This window comes from Aulonocara stuartgranti (assembly GCF_965226115.1).
Source record: "Aulonocara stuartgranti genome assembly, chromosome: 1".
Lineage (NCBI taxonomy): Eukaryota > Metazoa > Chordata > Actinopteri > Cichliformes > Cichlidae > Aulonocara > Aulonocara stuartgranti.
In genome coordinates, this window is record NC_138939.1 from 7,078,812 (window position 1) to 7,096,337 (window position 17,526).

The window sequence follows — 17,526 nt, forward strand, 5'->3', positions numbered from 1 at the left end:
GGTCAGTTTATTAGTGAAAAATTGAGCTGTAGTGGGAAAAATGCTGCAAATTCATTCTGCGAAATTAAAAGTCCAAAAGTTATTTTTATCACACAAATTTTAAATGTCCAAACTAGAAAAACTGTTAAAGTAAGATTAGTGATGTCCCCCTTTGTGGCATTCAGCATCAGTCTGAAGTGAGTGTCCTTTCAAGCACGCAATCTATAATTTTGGATGCTCAGGAAAATCAGGGAGTGTACTGCTGATTTGGGAAATCAGCAGTTTCCGACAGTCCAGTGTCCAGTGTGCATTATACAATGCCCCATATGTATGTGTAAAACCTAACTCTGTGTTTTGGACTACTTGAGGACATTAAAGTTTTACCCTGCTCTTCATTATTTTGTGGTGTGACTGATTATGTTAAGATTGCCTGTATCTTGTGTGTACTTTCTTCCCAGTGTGTGGTGCCGTTCCAAGATGCTTTAAGCCAATGTTCTGACTTATTTGATTTAGTGAAGTTTGTATTCCAGTAACCTCTTCCAAACTTCTTACCCCCAGTGGTGTTATGTTCGCTAAACAGTAGTAGTTTTCTGTTTTTACACTGAACATTAAACATGCAGTTTGGAAATACAAAGAAGACAACATAACTAATCTGTGTGTGTTTTTGTAAGCCACACACATGTGACACTTTTATTTAATTATGTCATTTTTTTGTTTGGTTGGTTGGGGATTTTGTTTTGATGTTTTGTTTTTTTTGTTTGTTTGTTTGTTTGTTTGTTTACCATCTGGGCAGTTTACACTGATGGGCTTGTAGTTCTAAACCCATGTCCAGCATCATTAATTAACTTGGAATCCACAACATTTTTGAAACCAATCTATACGAACGCAGAAAGAGATCACGGAAATATTTGCATTTAGTCATGAAGACGAGATAAAGATGACCTGCTGTAGTTCATACCAAGAATCAGAACGTGGAAAAAAAGATGTAAATGATTTTGGACATGGCAGGGTGGATGGGCTGCTGTGAGTAATTCAGAAACTGCTGATCTACTTCAGCAGTTCAACAGCAGATCTTTCCAAACAACCATTTCTAAAGTTTGTGGAAAATAATCTGAAAACGAGAAAATATCCAGGGAGTGGACTGGACTGGGTTTTGTTCTGTTTTATAAAGCTTGTGTTTTCTTTAGTTTGATACAGTATTTGTAACTGTTGTTTACCTTTGTGTACCCTCAGTTAGGGCTGCTCGATTATGGCAAAAATGATAATCACGATTATTTTCACTGAAATTGAGATCTCAATTATTTGACGATATTTATTTAACAATGTATTGAATAATGACTTTAAAGATTGTCAAAAAATAATATAAAATAGTGTGCAAATACTGATAACAGTGCAAATGTTTGCAATATAAAAAACAAATGAAAAATGTAAACATCTATGTTTAGTGAACTTTGCAGTGTTGCTCTGTGGTGCAGCTACGACACCGTAGCAAAGTTTACACACTATGTCTGCTTGATCCACGTCTGACTCTGCGAACCCATAATGTTTCCACACCACTGAAGTTTGTTTTACCTCTCTTTTCAACCAACGGCAGTCACTCTCCTCTCCAAATAACTTCTGCTTAGCTTTCCGAGCTTCCCTCGGGTCCTCTTAATCAACGGTCCCCAACTCGCGGGCCTCGGACTGGCACCGGTCCGTGAGTTGTTTGGTACCGGGCCGCAAGAGTTGAGGCTCAGGTGTTTTCAGGGGTTTTATCGGTTTTCAGCGTTATTTTGTTATCGTTTTTATCGTTTACTCGGTTTTCCTTGGTCTTTTCACATGTGTTATGAATAAATCATCTTTTTTTTCGGTACTGGTACTAGTTTTATTTTGTTGTATTTATCCGCGACACCTTAAAGGCCGGTCCATGAAAATATTGTCGGGCATAAACTGCCAGGTCCGTGGCGCAAAAAAGGTTGGGGACCGCTGCTCTTAATTGTTGTGACACGTGTTCAAAATGCAGAGAGGTGCTCTCGATTTGCCACACGGAGCAGCGCGAGAGTAAAGCATGAGGGAGGGGCTAATAATCGGCTCAGTCTTTTTTAATGATCGTTGAAAGCCCAGATCGTAATCGAGATTAAAATTCGATTAATTGAGCAGCCCTACCCTCAGTTTATGAGATATTTGCATCACAACGCAAAAATGATCTATTCATGTCATATTCTTACCTTCCATGCTAACCTACTGCTGATGTCTCAGTCTTGTGTAAAACCCACAATTGTGGCCGGTAGTTTTAAAGCTAAGTGATATAAGCTGCTTCTGCTTACGTCTATCTTACAACAAGTGCAAAATCTTCAACTGATGTCAATAATTTGTGCAGCTTGACAGGCTGTTTGAATCCAGAGTGACAGAGCAAGTTATCAAATATTCTGCAGGCTATAGTTTCATGTTAAGGTAGATTAGACAAACTTGGTCGGCTCACTTATTTCTGTATTATTTGTTGCCAGATACTCTGCAAACAATTCCACATAAATTAAATGAAGAAAAAAACTAATGAGAATTTATATGGTTTCTTGAGGACACAGCCAAGGTGCATCAGTAGTTCATCTAGCATGTGGCCCAGAGAGGCAGCGCTACAGTAGCACCATCTGTATGTAATCCTCTGTTGATTAGCATGTAGCGCTACCGTATTTCTCAGCTAGCCAGCTCCTCTTGTTGCCCCCAGAGTCTTAATCCTTCCTCCGCCTGTTGTGTTTCTGCTCCACTGGGGACCGATCGCGCCAATTCCACTCATCGAGCTTGATAATTAGCGACAATTGTAAAAGTAATTTACAAACTCAAGCGATGCCATTGAGCAAATGGTGCCAATTAACTAGAGATGCTAATGTGGGCAGAAATGCGGAAAAGCAGCATCCGACCTCCATTACAGTGAGAGGAAGAGGGCCAGGAAGCTGTCCTCTGCGTGTCAGGGAGAATTGTCCAGGGAGTAGAGGGGAGGCATTGCACATTGTTCAGCTGGGCTTGTCACTACACTGCAGATTAATCCCACAGTACAAGTATCGTGACCAGGGCAACAACATTTTAATTTACATTTCAGACTATTAGCCGATGCCCTCTTTTAGAGTCGCACTAATATGTTTCAACTCCTACGCTGAAAACATCTCAAGTTGGACTTTTTTTATTTTATTTAAACACAGTTCTTGTCAGTTTAAATTAAAAGACTGTGTGCAGCGGAAAAAAAGCAATATTCACAAAGCTAGCTGAGATACTAGACATCAATACTAATTCTTAGCAGTTAACAGTTCAACATGACTTTACACAAGAGCTTATAAAGTGATCACGTTCAGAAGAGTTTGCCCATAAAGTAGCTGGTTCACACTCGGTGAGTTGATTTATAGAATGTGAAAATGTTTATTTATTTATTTTTAACTGTGAACTAATTATTACCTACAGCCTGCAGGTGTGCTCCATTTATTTAATTGAGTATAATACAAAAACAGGATTGTTTGGCTCAGGTTTCGCAAATTGGTTATTAAGCATGATTAAATCTCCAACAAGAGAATGTGATATCAAGTTTGCAAAACTGGCCAAGTTGAACCCACAACAGAATTGTTATGTGATTACACAATCTTTTAGGGAGGCAGTCTGCTCTTTACTAAATTTAGTAGTGCTGGAATAGTCTGTACTGTCTGTGAAGGTTCTCAGTCATCCAGGTCATCGTAGTCAAAGGAGCTTGCAAAGAAAAGCGTCTGGACTTCTTTAAGTTGCTTGAAGACGTTTCACCTCTCATCTGAGAAGGTTCTTCAGTTCTAGGGTCAAATGGTGGGGAGTCCCAGATTTAAACCTAGTGGGAGTATCCCATTCCATCTATAATCCAGTTTTGAGTTCCCTCCCCAGACGCCTTAACTAACGCCCACTCACATCCTGGGCCATCTGACCTCAGGAATTCGCATGATAAGGCGGGGCCAGGTTTCACAACGAGCTCATCCGAAACCCTGGCTGATTGGGACCCACATCCAGTTTCACACCTTGGCTCAGGCGATTAGAGGATCATCAGGGGGTCCTTTTGTCCCTCTGCGGGGGGATACTCCCACTAGGTTTAAATCTGGAACACCCCACCATTTGACATTAGAACTGAAGAAGCTTTTCGGATGAGAGGTGAAACGTCTTCAAGCAACTTAAAGAAGTCCAGACGCTTTTCTTTGCAAGCTCCTTTGAATAGTCTATACTGTCACCCCAGATATGAAGAAATGTGCACTGGGTAGTGAAGACATGCAATGCAGACAACATAGACAAGCTACATTGTTCATCCTTCTTTGTTTTACTAAAATGAATCTCCAGTTATTTGAACTGAAACCCCCGCTGTCTCACTACGAGTAGTGTTACTATGATTCAGTTCAATGCATCCACCTTTTTCAGAGCTGGAAAACAATCAGTAATTTGACTAATCCAGTGTAAGCAGGAGGGAGGTTTCTGTTTAATGGTACAGTTTGCCTTTTATTGTGGAAATATCTCCTTTTCCTTCCTCTCCTCCTTCCCTTTGTCTTTCCCCCTTCTCCGGGATTAAAACAGGAGGTGTATTCCCATTCTGTCACTCACATTCAGTCAGCCTCCGAGGCCTCAGCCTCTATCAGTGTAAACAGAAGAGGGGGAACAGTGTTTGGTGTTTTCTACTGTCTAAAAACCTCCTTTTGGTGTCTCTTTGATCCTGGGTGCTGGAATAGTAATTGCTATCACTTATGAAACAAAATGACAAGCGCTGCCAACAGCTTAGCAGTGCAAATACAAAAGAGGAGAGAAGGCAGCAGAGATAGAGGTCTGTGAAGAAGAGTTAGCTCGGGCTGTGTCAAGGTCTGCAGATTGCAGCTGATGCTTCTGATTGCAATTGGAAAGGCTGTGAGAAAAAGCAATTCTTTTTATATTTATACACATAATCTTAAAAAATGATGATCCACAGGAACCATCCTTCTGTCACAGCTGTTTTTTTCTTGCATTATTTCAAAGCAGAGCCATAGGCAACTCTAGATGCTTTGTTTGTTCGAGGGATATATAGCATCCTCACACATAATGCGTCTAAGCGCTTCACTTTCCTGTTGAAACGCCTTTTGGAATCACAATTAACCAAGAATCAAGCACAGCACTGATAATGCAAGAGAACAGAAAAAATGTCTATATGAGAAACCTTTCCAGGAAAGCAGGGAGCCAGCCCTACCAGGAGCTGAGTCCTGGCCTTTCTGGCTTACATAAAGTGGACGCAGCCAAAGCCAAAGCAGCAATGGCCGGTTGCTGATTATTTCAAACAGCATACAGACAGACAGAAATGAAGGAACTGGATGGCTCCTCTTCCCTCTTTAAAGCTGGTGGAAGTGGATAAGCCCCTGGTGTTATTCACAGTCTCCCTCTGACATCTTCTGTTGATGTTTATTTAAATGGCGCTCAGATCTGTGTGGAAATTGTCCCATTGCGAATGCCCAGCAGGACGCAAAACAGCTGGGCTCTGGAAGGGAAACAGAGAAAGCCAGAGAGAGGGAGAGAGAGAGAGGAGAATTTCTGAAAGGACAGAGGGAGGAAAAAAGAAGAAGAGGGGCAGAAAACTTGAGGGTTTTATGTAAAGGAAGGGATCTGTGTGAAATGTATTTTGTGTAATGAGACGCCGCAATTCTGCTCTTTCAAACAGCGTTACCTGGAGCTGGAAAATAAAAATCTCTTCTCCTGCCCGTCCCCCGTGGAGACGGCTGTACTCGGCTTACAGCGAGCATATCCTCCATTTCACAAAAACACTCCGACTCTGTATTTTGTCAGATTTAGACATTGGGCTGGTCGTCAAGAGGGGGTGTCATTTCAGAGCTCCTGCTAAAAGATGGCTGTGTCTTTTAGGACATACTGACACGGAGCGTTAATAATGTAGCTCTGCTTTCCTCAGACACAACCAACCGGCAATCAAAAGAAATGTCCCTTCACTCAATAACCGGCTGCTCTCTTTTGTGCTGTATTATGTTTCCAGACTCAGTGGGGTTTGTTCCTTCTGCATGAAGGTGTGGGACACCCATTTCGCTCTTATAACATGGCAACACTGTTGTCTCTATGTGATGAGCATCGTTTGACAGTCCCCTGCCTCAGCATCCTCAGCATCCAAGTCCATTTACAGCCAGCTCATTCACTTTATTGCCATCCGCTGATGGCAGCACTTTGAAGTGTGCGCTAAAGAAGGGTGGAGTGGGGGTGGAGGAGGTTTAATTGGCTGTATTAGTTGATTTGCTTCTCTTTCTTGTTCTATGTACCCCCCAGTCACAGTGAGTCAGATTAGGCGACCTACATTTTATTTCTTCTTTTTTTTCCCGCTCACATCTTGATTTGGAGCTTCAAGTTTGTCTTTCTTAGGTTCCTTTAACGGATCCTAGTTTATCTCCAAAAGATCCTCTCAAAATAGGTTTTACTAGATTGATTTGTGTGAATAAAAATCTGATAATAAGACCCTGCTGGTGCCCAAGTCCATGGTCTTCTGTGTTTCCTCTGACATGTGTTAATGCGGGCAACAGGGAAAGTTAAATATGGCAACTTCATCTTTATGCACATGACAATGATTGACAGCTCGCTGTGGGTAATGATGTGTTCCGTTTCACAACATGTCTCCCGCAGCAGTTGCCCTCGAAGAGGTTTTGATGTTTGTTTTGTTTGAAATGCCTATATGCTCTAGCGTAGCATCTCCTGCTGTATGTTTGGACCAGATGAAGCATCTGTGTGGGGAACGACAGTCAACGCAATCACTTTAAAGAGTTTAAAGAGAATTTATGGGGGAACAAAGTGTCTATGTGTAATTTGTTACCCACTTTCTGCCTATGCAACCCTGTGATACTACAAAGTCTTATTTATAATATTTCCGCAATGAAAGCTTGATATTTAGTATTTTGTTGAAAAAGTGTAACACTTTTAGATTTTGGTCATTTAATTTTATTAGTATTAATAATATACACACTAGTAATTAATCTACAGAAATTATTGTGTCATTTTAGGAATGTTAAATATTCGATGGACATTATTACTGTCATCTTTCTTCCAGGGTAGAAGGCGCACTGCCAGAAAAACAAAAACAAAACATGAGTGATACAAAAGTGAAGCGTTAAACATGAATAACATTAGAATTGAAACCATATTTTTAACTGAAAGAAGTCATATTTGTATTAAACCAAATTATTTTTATTAGACCAAATGAACACTTTATTTAGTCATACTCAAAATAAAGTCAGTTTTAGTTTACTAGTCAAACTAGGACTGAAATCGGTGTAATGACAGTGAGTTTCCTTCCTTTGACTTAAAAACTTCTCCTAAAGGAATATTTAATGTAATCATTTTAATTGTAGCGTGTCACACATGCCGTAATATCAAACAGAAACTGATCCGTTTCGGCTTAATTTAACAGCTTAGAAAACTCTTAACATAAAAAAAGCTAAGAACCACACAGAGTACTTAATTCAGGATTTGCCAGCCTCATATTAAATTTGAAGCATTATGTGATGTGGAACTCTGACCTGAACTAAGGAAATTGTGAAGTACAGCTCTCCTTTCTGTGTATGCAGTAGTACAGCGTTCAGGTTCAAATGTAGGGAGGTTGATGTTACAGCTAACCTTGGCTATGCGCCCTGCATGGCTGCCCCTGTAAGCTATCAGTCTGCTGGGAGTCTGACTGAAATATTAAAGAGCCTGCTTGTTCGCCTACTGTTGGGCCTCAGCATGAAGCAACCAGGCTGTAGAGAGTAGTATATGTCACAGGTACAGTAGAGCTGTAACGGATGGAGACCAAGGTGAAACAAAAGCGCAAGATTATTCTCAGAGTAATGGACATATTACCATCAATCCTTTGATATATTTACCCATCTATCTATACATTTGTGACTGACAGGACCTCCCTTCAGTGTGTCATGTTTGCTGCTGAGGAAGGAGGACTAAAGTAAAATACTGCCAGGGTATAAATACATCCTGCTATTATAAAAAGCAATGCCCTTGCAGCGGTGAAAAGAAGTTGGAAGTCACCTCTTCCTGTCATACATCACTGTACAGCACACCGGGCCTCATAATGTAATAAAACACTTCAGCACAGTTATCCATATTTGTCCAATGCCAATGTTCAGTGCCAGTGCAACAAGTACCGTGCCCTTCATGTAGCTATGTAGAAAAATGTAAGTAAGATATCAAGGTCCGACATTCTATTTATTTCTTGTCTGATTTTTCCAAGGAAAAAAACTTGCATTTTTGCAAGTCTTTTCCAACATTTAAGCAATGTTCAGTTTTTTGAAGAAAAGCAATGAAAGAAAGCCCCCGACTTTGTCATCATGTAGATATAAAAACCTCAATGTGTTGCTTTTTTAATATGGGCTTGACAAAAATCTTTGCAATGCACTAACATTGGAACAACAAAATCGTAACCTTTCAGTAAGTTTTAGGTCATTAGGAGGTCATCCTTATAAACAAAGGTTATGTGTTATTTCTCAGGAGAGAGGACCTAAACACAGGAGACTGGGAAAATGTATGAAATCCAAATGTTGATGTTATTTGAGCATTTTCCTGGATGATCTTGTGTTACCTTTTCTGGACCCCATCATCACTGGTGCCCTCGTTACAACAGCAGATTGTATCTATTCAAATGAGTAAGAGGACTTCAGTGTTAAAGCATTGTGGCCAGGGTTAAGTCAAAGTATTGTGTGTTCAGTATCAGCACTTTGTGATATACCTTTACAATGGTAACTTATTTATGTGGATAGAAAACATGCCGCAGACAGCCTTACATTTCTTTCATAATGAATTGATGCAGTCACTTTTCAGGAATGGAGGGGAATGGGTGGGGGAAGTGTGAAGGTTGATTTGCATTCATGTGTCATGGTTAGATTTGCGATTAGAATGACTCCCCTCCCTTCCCCACTGTGCACATAAACACACTTCCCTGCCTCCTCCTCCTCTTCCTCCTCCTTCTCCTATGCCTTCACCTCCCGGGCTAACAAATCTGTTTGGTCCTGAACCCTCCATTGGAGGGATGCAGTTGTGAAAGAACCGAGGCAGGAATCAAGACCCCTGAGACTAGAACCATGAACAAGGAAAAAAGAGGCAGGGACAGACAGAGAGGGAGAGAGAGAGGAAATAAATGATGTGAGTCTTTTTAAAAACTGCTTTTAAGTTATGATGAAACAGCAGTTGCTCGGGTAAAACATGCTGATAGAGGAATTTAGGTTTTGATCTATTGCTTTGGCTGTCATTCTGAAGGCATTCTATGTCCTTATCAGTATTCATATGGTTGCACAGATAAACTTCGGCAACATGTTTAACATCCTGACAACAGGCTATTGAGTGCAGAGGAAGTAATCAGGAAAATTGTGTAAAGAAAACAAAGAGCAGCGAGTGCATGAGAAGAAGAGCGGGTGGAGAGAAAACAGAGAATATTAACACTTGACTGATATTTCTTAGTAGGATAGGGATTTGATTAAATGTGTATAACGAAGTTTGGGTAAATGCTAGAGAAATGGGGTCTGATGCCACAAAGTGCAGAAAGTGTGGTTAACAATGACCTTAATGTGCTGCTTCCAATTAATTTTAAACTGCTGTTAGAGCGTTTGCTTCATTACCTTAACCAGCTGGAAAAACCTTTTGGTGCTTTTCTAAGCTTGCGCCACGTTGTTCTGTTCAGCATCAAGGTCTAAAATGTCTTTGTCTGTCGTGAAATATGTGAGCAGCTACTTAATGGAGACAATTCTCTGAGGATGAATGTCCTCAACTTTGGAGAACCCCTGACTTTATTTTTTCCAAGCCACTGTTCCTCAGTGGATAAATCCCTAAAGAGTTTAACTTGTCCTCATTTGTTTTTCTAATCTGCTTCACTTCATAACAAGGTTTACATTTCTAAATAATTGGCCTGAGTACTTACCCTCGACTTCTCATCACATTTATAGTCCTGACAATCATTTTATTTTAATTTAAAATAATTTTTTAACATGAATTGGCATGATACATCATACACAAGATTGAAGTAGTATTTCACCCAAACCAAAATGTATCAAGACAAATATTAATAATAAGTAATAAGTCAGAGTGAAGTACAAATAGTGATGTTTTTTCAGTCAGTTTGCTTCAGTCGGGCAAAAATGTTACATTTTGCATTTTCTGTTTGCTTTTGAAAAAAGAAAGAGGAAGCTGCAGAATGGTTGTGGGGAAAAAGCAGTATGAATGCAGGATATAAACCATTCATATCATTCAAATCAACTTCTGTTGAACTTTGTGTTTAGTTAAATGTTAGCACAAGAAGACAGTAAACTAAGGTGGTAAATGGTTTAGGCACAATGCGTCCTGTACCTCAGTGTTGTAGAGATGTCAAGCATGAGTCTGGTCCACCATCATGTGGTCGCCAACAACAACTACTACCTGTTTGATTGCTTAGAAGCCAGTATACTTAAATCCCTGTGCCCCAAAGGATGATGTCACCTTTTTCAAACATTCACTTAAACTGATATTCACAATTCTCAGCATTTTTATGACGGTGCATTAAAATGAAAAACAAACTAAACAGTGTGTTCACAAGGCTGCATGGAGCAGTACACCATTTGTAGAAATGTCATCAACCTGTAGTATCAGGTATGATAGGGCAGTGGTTTTCAAACCTTTTGTGGTTAAGGTGCACATCTATTCATATCTGCATAAAATAAAAAGGCTATCTGCCATCTGACAAAGCACCAATCCTTCTGTTGATTGTATTGTCAGATGAAACCAATTCTAACCTATGATACTTGCAATTTTGTGCTCTGAAGTAAACTCCGCTAGCATATGACTTGTTGCCATAACCTTATCAGATATTTTCCCACAGTCCAGATGACTCATTTTTATGTGGATATTTGTTTTCCCATTCCTTCTTTAGGTTGTGGGTCACACTAGCGATTATTTGGTTTTCTCCTCTCTAGATAGTGATCTGTTTTCCACCCTCTGAAATTTTGTTAGCCTCCTTGCTATCATTGGGGGCCTTTGATGTGTTATACTGAAATAACATCCACCACATGGCAGCTGCGCAAGTGTCGCAGAAGATTTTTCTTTTTCTAGTGAGAAACAAATACCTCCAAAGCAGACTATTATACTTAACTAAACTAAATTAAAACTACGTGTTAAAAAATGCCAACAAAACCCGCCTGAAGACACTTTGGTGCATGCTGTAAGTTGTCTATTTGTCCTTTCATATTTCTTTTGAAGTTCCTACATTTTGCCTTGACAAATGCTCCCAAAGTATAATAAAAACAAATAAAACTGAAAGTAATAAAAACTTAAATAAAACTTTTTTAAGAACCCAAGAACGAAAGTTGGTTTTCTTTTGTTTGTTTGCTTCTGTTTTTGTTTTGGGGTTTTGTGGAATAGTATAATAATAGTAAATCTGTCATTATTTTATGCAGTTATAATGATGTATTGTTGATCCCACAGCACACCTAGATTTGCCTTACAACACACCACTGGGGGGAAAAACAGCATTACACTGTACACTGTTATTCTTTTTTCTTTTTCTTTTTTTTTGTTCAATTTGCTGGGTGGTGTCCTGAGACTTCTAGCTACCGTTTCAGCTACTGTACTCAGATATACACACGTTTCTACTACATTGTACTGTCTACAGTGTATGTGCAGTGAACGGTTCATGTTCCATGTTTCAGGCAGTTTTTTTTCCTCTTGCTACCTATGCAGTTATAAATATCAATAAATCAGAAATCATTTTGGTTCAATACTGCATTTGAACTGATTCATTTACTTTTATTTCTGTATGTCTGCTAAGAAAACCGCTAGCCAAGTTTTCACTACATTTCCACACATTTAACAGAGTAAAGAAACTATAATCCTGTCAGCCCCTGAAACTAATAATTTACCTCTGCGCTAATCCCTTCACCCCTGAAACACTTGTTAGCTATAGAGCGACATTTGCATGCAGAGGCTGCACCAACAGCACTGATGTACACTATCATCAAGCAGTTTTGTGGCCCGCAGTAGCTGAATGTGGCTTTCCATCTCGTTTGTGATTTACATGCAAACTCTGCCAGATGCTCAACGCCGGAGAATCGTTTTATATTCTATTGCCACGACAAGAAATATATCCATCTAGTGCCGGGTTGCTGCTCTGCATATGTTTGTACTGTATGTGTGTGCTGTTGCCTTTACTTTACTGCCGAGTTTATGATGCAAACTGGTCCCTGTAACAATGCCACCAGAAGCTTTTCATTTCTTTCTGATTACATTGCAATGAGAGAAGAATGAAACCCCACACCGAGTGGCTCTGAATATCTCCCCAGATTACAGCACGTTTGGTTTTCAATTTGAGTTTGGGTGCCTAACGTGTACTAAAATGTAGGTCCGGGGTTATGGTAAAGATCCAGCCTCTGTCATGGTCATAAATCAATGAAACAGACTCTGGACAGCTCGGTTACTGGATGATGTCATTTTCCATCACTTTTCAGACTTGTGCAAAATTGCTTTGTCTGTCTTCAGGGAGCTTACAGGGTAATGTGTTGTCAAAGATATAAAAGCTGATAGTGCACTGTGGGAACAGAGTCAGTATAGCAATCTCAGTGTTTTCTTTTATTATCATTCTGAGCATCAAGACCACATATATACAGCAACACAAACTGTAATTGCTTCACTGCTGTGTCATTGCAGATAATGTTTGGTGTGGTGTAGACCGATTGATTCCAGAGGACATGCGTACGAGTGGCTTCAGATGCGATGACTGATAGGTTTACAGCAGATTTCCAATGAGTGTTTATTTCTGTCTCGACTCAGACGTCCTTCCCCTCAGCGTTTGCCGTTGTTTATACCACAATAAAGAGAGAGTACGTCGAGCTGTGTGAGGTGACTGTAAATTGTCGGTAGCCCATAAATTTCAGAGTCCTAGCACTCGGCCACAGCTGGTCACCATCAGCTGAAGAAGCAGTGCTTTTCCTACTATGGAGGCTGCTACTTTGTGAGAAATGGGGTTACCCCGAGTTTGTCTCCGCTGTACGGCTGTCACGTGCCCACCATGCTTGAGTGGGAGGCTGAGTGAGCAGGTTGAGGCTGTTTGTCAGAAGAGCTATTTAAATGTCTTCTTCAGTGCAGCAAGGGGAGTTGTCATTTGAGTTTTGCACATAACTGCAAGGCTTCTTCACACATTGGTGACATTTGGCGATTAACTGACCTTTTCGTAAATCTTATGCTACACTCACTGTGTTGTGATTTCCTCATTTGGCTGATACTAAGCCAGCAGCTGCAACATCATAACAGTAGCCGGTGGTAGTCCTGTTTGGCTTACACTGAGTCCACTTAGACGCTGTAATTAAGAATGTGTTAAGACATTTGCTGGTTGTACTGAGAGCAATATATCAGAAAATTAACCTGCCGTATAGTCATAGTGCTGAATAGCAAATGACCAGCTTTGATGGATTCATGAAAAAAAGCTTTGAGCACCATGGCAGCCAATATTTATGTCCTGCAAACTCACAAGTTTGCCTTGATTTCACACTTTTCAACCCTTCCCACGTATGTATTTAATTTGCTTCAAATCCATTGTTAACTAAAAACGAACCCTTGCCTCAGTAAGTTATCCTTCCTGTGTTCTCTTGTTCATTTTACATGTCCTCAAGTTAATTCCAGTCCTAATTAACTACCTTTGAAAGGAATCTGTGCGATAATTACCACAAGGAGGTGGAACGGAAGCAATCACACTCTGCACAATTTATTCCCCACCACAGGGAAAACCCCGCAGAGTCACCTGCTGCCTTTTTTTTTTTTTGCTTCCTGAGAATCACCTTCAGTTCTCACTTTTGTTTTTAGGGAAACAGAGACACAAACAAATGGGGAGGGGGGGCTCCTGCTGGTTTTTACTCTGGTCTGGTATATTTGCAAAAATAATTGCTACATTAAACACAGAGTGAAATCACAAGTTGCAAGTGGAATAAAAGCACTGAGAAGGTAAAACCAGAAAAAACTCAGAGGATGTTTTAAAGACTAGATCAGACAGGGGAGAAAGAAAAGGATTAATAGGAGGTTGACATGTTAATGACATCTTAAGACACCAGAGGGGAGGATGGTACCAACCTGGTCACTGTGGACAAGTTGAGTACAGAGACACACTAGCAGCCAAGCCTTCTGTGCACAGGTAAAAAGCAAATAACAACAGTAGTTTATAGGATAAGGCTGGTGGCATTTTACATTTAAACCCCCTGAAAACGCCACTACCAGCGGTGTGTTTGTCTCACTACTGTCTGAGGTCTCTCCCCAGTCTACATCACTCTCGCCTAAATGCACTTGTTGCACCTGAAGAAGCAATCTTTTTTTAAATTCGGTCCCTAATGTTGATTAATTGTTAATTGTTTTAAAAGTCATTGTCAACAATAGAACGGCCCTACGCTGTAGCAAAAGTGAGTTGGTTTAGCATTACAGGCCACAGAACAGTGTATGTGGGATGGACTTATCATTACTGTGTGTGTCCATAGTAGTGATGGAGCATATCGACCTGTGCAAAGGTTGGTGTGTTTTTAGATTTTGGATTTTGTGACACAGACAGAGGAGCTACATTAAGTGATTGCTAAATTACAGACAGAGCTTGTTATTGTTGTTGCCCTTGTGTTTTCATTGGATTTAAGAATTGTACGATTTTATTTTATTTTTTTTTAACAAATTTTAAAAAGGTTACAGGTAAGGGGAGAAATATCATTTTTAATTCTGATACTTTTGCCAAGAGTGTTTTTCTTGTATGCAGCTGTGATTTGTATAGCGTGTGGTTGGGGCTTCATATTTTCCTTTGAATCCAGCAAAATGTCACACATATTTTTCCGCTCAATACTCTGAACAGACTTCACACCGCTGTGGGTAAGAGCAAGGCTTTTTTTCTGTTGGAAGAATATCTCTCCTCCTCCTGAATTTTCTCAGCTCAGAGTGAATTAAGTATTTTTGAGGAAATGGAAGAAAACAATGTTTTTGCCAATCTGATGGAAACATGATGAAACAAAAATTTTAATCTAGAGTATTTGCTAATATGACAAAGAAAAGAAGCTGGATGAATACTTATGAACTCATTTTTCCTGTTGTAATTTCAGCTACACATAGTTATTCCCATTCTCAGTGACAGTCCAAGCCAAATATGTGTTTTTACATTATTGTTCAGTATGCTGGAAAAGCTTTTAGAGCTTGGTTTTTGGAAAGTACAAGGTAAGTTAAAGTCAAATAGCTCTGCTGGGTAAAAAAATGAAAGTGTAACATCATAAGTTATAATCACAAATGATGTTTTCTGTTGAGTTGTTTTGCTTTATTATAATATATAAAGAGATAACAGAAAATTATCTTGAACAAAAAGTTTCTCTTACTAAAAAAATTTAGATAACGTCCATGATGTGGGTTCAACTTTGTCACGATTTGCAAAGGCGAATCGTGGGGAGAGCGTGAGGAGTCGACCCAAATGCAGGCAAACGGAGAGGAAGGTGGAGGATAACAGAAAGAGAGCCTTTATTTATGGCTGAACAAAAAAATCAACAGCTAGAGCAGAGAAAACGAGCCAAAACCTAAACTGGGAAAACTAAGCGTAAAATAACACAAACCTGAAACAAGAAACTAGAAGAAGAAACCCTAACCCTGGAAATGCGAGGAGCGGAGAGCAGAGGTTACACTGGGGATGACAAGCAGACCGATGAAGAGCAAATGACAACACGCGCCATAAATACACAACAGGTAACGAGGGGGGATGCACAACAGGAGGGAGACACGGCTCGGATAAATCTGACATAGCGAGACACAGGGAGTAAAGGACCACAACTATCAAGGTAAAACAGGAAGCACACAGGCTGAACTCAAGACACGTAAGCTAAACACAACGGCCCTTCCCATGAACAAAGAGGAGGCACAGAAACAGAAGAGAAACCTAAAACTCAGCTATTATAAACGTAATACAAACAGAAAACCATAACTCACAGAGTAAAACTTAAACCAAAAACACAAAACACTGGGTCGCAGACCCAGGACTGTGACAAAATTTTTATTTATCGATTTTAGTCATGTTTTCTGGCGACCTACTGTTTTAATCTTCTAACTTTTTTTCAGTGATAAACCACTCAAAAAAAAACCCAAACCCCCCCCCCCCCACACACACAAACACACAGCACAGCGAGGAACAGCTGTTATTTTTTGCCATTAGGTGGCTATACATTTCTTTCCCTGTAGCTGTTGCTCACTAGCATATATGTAATGACTGAATGGCTCCCCCTTGTACCCAACCTCTGCCCTGCTAAATGTGTGGATACGAGTTTGTGAGGCTTCATAAGGCCATGAGGTGGAACGAAAAAGCTTTCACACCATCAGCGATCTTTTTTGGTCGTGTTAAAAAAGGTTGGGGTTCAGTGTGATTATTCTTGCAAGGTGACAAAAGCCTGGAGATGGAAGCCGACTTGTGTTTGAACATTTACAAGTTCAAAGGTGCGAGTATGCTTTTGATTCATCGCTGACGCCCAGCACTTGGACAATGCCTTAATTTACGAGTCCATTTCAAAACCCGGGAGGACTAGGCTGTGCTGTCTCTGCTCGAGTAGAGTAAATCAGATTGGCTTCTAAACTCTGAGAAACAGATGATGCAAATGTCACACTTGATCAATTGATTTGACTGAATTAGCTAATGTACCTGCAAACCGCACGTGAACATAAAACATCTGCTGTACCGCCACAAGCTGGGATTGTGGGATGTTACTGCGAAGGAACATTGAGTAATGTAGACCTGAGTGACATGTCTTCTGCAGGGACACATTTTAGAGAAAAGAGAAGGATATTGGCTGGAGAAACATATTGGCTGGAAAAAGCTCGAAGGATGTGAGCAATGAGATTTATCTAATCTTCAAACCGCGGCATGCCACAGTGATCTAAGACTTTTCCAGAAGGAGTCCCATGACAAACTGATATCTGTTACTCTGAACATGTTAAATTTATTTTATTTTTTTTTTGCCACCAGTACCATGTCCTTTGATGATCAGTTGCATTCTTGCCGACTTGTGTGTCAGAGGCTCCATAGCTATAGTCTTAGATTCTTCTCCATCGTGAAATTTTTTTAGCATCGGGCCTTTTGGAGCGTGTCTCATCGGCCATAAGGAACTGTCTTCAGAGACAAGAAGAGCAAAAAGTCCTGCAACAGATGGTGTGTTCCCTGCAGAGCCCTGATCTCATCATCATAGAGTCAGTCTGGGAATACATGAAAAGGAGGAAGAGACAGAGGGAAGTTCTCTGAGCTCATTGAGAAAAAAAAACCTTGAAAAACTGTGCGCAAATATAGCGAAGAGAACAACTGCATGGTTTTGGAAAGTATCCTCATTACTAACGCACCACATATGAACATAACTCACCACATATATGTGTATATAAATATGAGCTATCGATGGTAATTTATTTTTTTACAGATACGTTTTATACATTCTTAAACATCTTACACTTAATTATTTTCGTTCTTGCTAGATCTTCTTGAGGGGAATAAACACATCAGTGCTCTTAAGTTGATGCAGTAAATCTCAAATCACTATTACAGTGGAACCCCGACTTACAAATACC

The 17,526-nt window shown here is 40.0% G+C and overlaps 1 protein-coding gene and 1 long non-coding RNA gene across 5 annotated transcripts in view; one reads left to right on the plus strand and one right to left on the minus strand.

The window, feature by feature from the left end:
- Nucleotides 1-3,153, minus strand: part of LOC309703996 — a 44,613-nt gene extending 41,460 nt beyond the window's left edge. Inside the window, exon 1 of one of the 2 annotated variants that reach the window (XR_014276104.1) lies at nucleotides 2,645-3,153. This is a non-coding gene — a long non-coding RNA (uncharacterized lncRNA). The other variant, XR_014276105.1, reaches the window with a different exon arrangement.
- ntrk3b (neurotrophic tyrosine kinase, receptor, type 3b) overlaps nucleotides 1-17,526 on the plus strand; it is a 222,188-nt gene that overhangs the window by 148,333 nt on the left and 56,329 nt on the right. The gene's annotated exons all lie outside the window — the stretch shown is intronic.